Here is a 4,221-nt window from a genome sequence, read left to right as displayed (position 1 = left end):
TTTCCAAATAATACTTTTAAAATAAACCAGAATCTCCATAACATATTAACCTATTTGTTCAACACAAATATCCATGTTCCTACATAAGGGCACATCAGTGGTGTCTCATTGATATAGATAAACTTTTCCACAAGGACTAAAAATATCCAATACTCAACATACCAAAGCCACATAAAATATCAACGCTACTAAAAGACTCTCCAAAAGTCATTGTACCCTAGGGTACATAGTCTTCTATGATCCACAAAATTTGCAAGTATTCTCTATTCCTGATTTCCAGCTGTTGCATCAAAATTATCTGAAACATATTATGGAGATAGGGGTGAGTTATCAACAACTCAGTAAGCAGAGAACATATACTAGTATACAAACATGAGCATTTACAGATTTCATAATGCAGAACAAAACACTTTTTTTTTCAGAATGCAGAGTCAGAACATGTTATAAAAATATCAGAGCGAAAGTTCAAAAATATTCTTATTCAAATTTTTTTGGCATAGCATAACTGACCGCCATCGTACTAGAGCATCATATCGCATCAGAGGCCATGTTTAACCCCCGTGGTAGGGTTGTGCAAACCCCGGTAGCTAACCGAGCAGAAACAGAATGTGAATCTTCCCCTTATTTATTCTCGGAGCCCCGAGTGTGCACACAGGAAAGATCACCAGAAAACCACTTTGTTTCCAATGTGGGTGCACCAGAAACAGAACAGTTGGTACCAACCCAAACAGAAGCCACTATTAGCACCCGTGGTAGGTCAAATAGGTCACCATCCACAAACCACATCCCAATTCAGAATGTCATGCCAAAAGTTTTCAGAATTCACATCATATCAGAATACGGAACACCTTCAGAACAGAACAGAGTTTTCAGAAAGCATATCATATCAGAGTACAGACCATCTTCATAATAGAACAGAGTTTTCAGAAATCACAAAACATTATTTTATCACAAACTTTCATATTCGCTCTCTTTTTTAGAGTTTAGAAGCAAAATGCAAAATAGCTCATGTCTACACCAGTCATGCCAGAAAATACATTATTCTTAAACAGAATATCATGAGTAATGCAGAACAAATAACTGAGGTAGTTCAAGTATATTTTCATAACAAAACATGTTTATTTTCAAAAATCAACCTCAATCCATTTTATTTTTATGCAAATCTAGCATAGGAACCCCGCTTACCTGGAACTCTTTAGTCTTTCAAGATTCCTCAACGAAGCCGAACAAATATTAATCGTCACCTATAAAATTACGTAAATTCTGTAAATTTTCAATCAATCACGTATTTCGATAGTTGAACCTAAGAACCTATTTAAATCCTCAAAACCTAGAATTCTAATAATTCCTATAGTACCACCATTTTCTAAAACCACCAATATCCACTTAATCAAATTCGTACCGAATAAGAGATTTAATCGAGCAAGTATTTAGGCATTTGCGGAACTCAATAAAGAGTAATATTCAAAAATATCTATAGTACCAACAATATATTATAAATTAATAGAATACTTAGATTACTTTAAAAGTCTTATAAAATACGCCATGCAAAACTCCTCTCTTAAAAATAGGTTTACCTCTTTTTGTTAACAATATTGTTAAAATATTTTCTACACAAAAATAATGTTTTATGAGACTTAAAACCAAAACTCATTTTAACATAACAACAAAAATACATAATTAAATAAATACCCTTCATCCGAAAACACACTTCTGGAATGTAAAGGGGTAAATTTGGAAATAGAAATCAACTATCAAGTTACCACTTTATATATCTATGAATTATAATATATATGTACGTAAATCACTTATAAGAAGGAAAACAAAAACAAAAAAACTGCTACACACAAAACACGGGAATCACCCAGTGAGTGGCGGCAGCAGCACTTACCGAGAGATGGAGCCACGATGGAGGCGAGCTGGGCGGATGCAGGAACTATGGTGGTGCTGCTGGGCGCCGAGGAGAGCATGTAGTGGCGAGGCCACCTACGCTGGGCGGCGAGAGCGCAGGAGAGAGGTAGAGAGAGCTCGGAGAGTGCGAGATGAGAGGGAGAGAGAGAGAGCAACCGAGAGGGAACGCATATGGCGGAGGGTCTGGGCTCACCAATTTGCGCAGGGTGACGGGGTTGTCACGACCGGCGGTTTCCGTTGATCTTATGGTGCTTTTCGGTTCAAACAGGTGCTGGTTTTGCAGTGGCTTATGGTGGAGTTCAGTAAATGCCCTGTTTTTGGTGCAGAAAGCAGAGGCTTCTCCGTGAGGTGGGGGTGGCTCTCGGTTTCGGTTGTTTAAAACAGGGGAGTTCGTGGTGGTGTGTCCGTGCGTGTGGGATTTCAGAGAAGCAGGAAAGTGTTTCCGTTGGTGGTTTTTCAGTGGCTGGCGTCAGTTGTGCTTGGTGAAGGGTGACGACGATTCCGTGTGAGCTGGGTTGGTGATGAAAACGCAAAGAGAGCTGGCTCCGTGGGTGGCTGGGTTGTGGTTCGACGTGGAGGAAGCAAATGCTCTGATTTGAGCTGCAAGAAAAAGGTGGTTTCGGTCGTTTGTCTCTTGGTTGGGGTGGTAGTCGTGGTTCACAGTGGAGGATGAATGCTAGGAGTTCGGATGGCTGAGGGTGATGAAAAGGGGCAGTGGCACTTAATCTAGGGTTGAGAAATGCTTAATATATATAAGAGCTATAAGAGGGAAACAGATAAAACCTAAAGATGGAGAAGGGAGATACGTGCATGAAAATGGAAATTGGACGCAAACCGTGCGATGAGTCTGGACCCGCGCAATCTCATGGCTAGGCTCTGAACGAGATTAAGGCATTGCTTTTATCTAAAGTTTTGGGTCTCTAATCAACTAAAAAAATAAAATATATATATGTATAGATATAATTATCCCATAAATTTTGATGAATATCCACTTGATCCATTAAAGACTTTGAAACCTAATTATCAAACTTATAGAAAAATTATACACCGCCAAAAATATCTTAGGCTCAAACTCTCTTCTAAAAATTTTACTCGTAATCCCAAATGATTTTAACTAAAACTCAAAAATTTTTGTAAAGTCGCTTGGTTGGCCCGGGTGTTACATAGATGGGACAAACAGAATGCCGATCAAGGTGGAGCACAATCTCCATAAATCATGCGCGACGGCACCCCCATAAAGAACAGGATTAATGTCCTCATAGGCACCAACCGGACATCACTCGCACTTAGAAGCCATCAAAATTCCAACATGATGAACACATTCATCAACACTCAAACTAGAATGCATGGCTTTCCACATAAGAACTGAAAATTTCTTAGGTAAAGAATTATTCCAGATCCAATTAGCCCAATGACATTTACGAGCAGTGACACAAATCAAGGACCAAGCACTTTTGGTCTGAAAGGAGCCGTCGAAGGTGTCTAACCAGACCAGCCGGTCTAGTCCCTCGCAACCTCTACCAATGGTAGAGATAATCTCATTAGCTTCCTCCAGACCCACCAGCTGAACTAGCTGATCAAAATCCCAACTATTATTCACCATATAGTGCCGCACCAATCGATTAGGATGTCCTGTAATAACCTGTTGCTCACAGAGAACTCCAAACTCCAACCAACGGTCTCTCCATAAAGACACTATGCCCGATTTGAGAAGCCGTTTAGAATGCAGAAAAACAGTCGGAATTTCCTTCGCTATCATCCTCCAAAACTGAGTGCCTCTATTAGTTGAAGCCTGTTGCAGATGTTGTTTGTGTAGATAATTAGACCAAATAATCCTTCCATAAAGAATCTTTGCTCAACAAGTTCCATGCAAATTTAAGGTGAAAATATTTTTGAACATCCACAAGGTTTCGCAGCCCAACTCCGCCTTCATCCACTGGTTTGCACAGCTTATTCCGTTTGATCCATTTTCTTTTAGGATTGCCATGAGCTGAGCCCCAGAAAAATGTGCTAAATAATCTATGTATTTGATGAATAACCACCTTTGGAACCTACAAAACCGAAAGCAAATGGACATGCATACTAGACAAAACATGCTTCAATAAGATAAGCCAAGCCTCTGCATAAAGGAAATTAGCTTGCCATCCTTCAATCTTTTGCCTGATTCTCTGAATATTGTCATGGAAATACATCACCTTCAATCTCCCCATTGCAATCGGCACTCCCAAATATTTCATCAGAAAATTTCCTTTAGAAAACCTAGTGATCTACAAAATATCACATTGTCGCGCCAAACGAAGATAAGATACG

The sequence above is a fragment of the Juglans regia genome, chromosome 16 (assembly GCF_001411555.2).
Source record: "Juglans regia cultivar Chandler chromosome 16, Walnut 2.0, whole genome shotgun sequence".
Taxonomy (NCBI): Eukaryota; Viridiplantae; Streptophyta; class Magnoliopsida; order Fagales; family Juglandaceae; genus Juglans; species Juglans regia.
Note: the sequence above shows the minus strand (reverse complement) of the source record.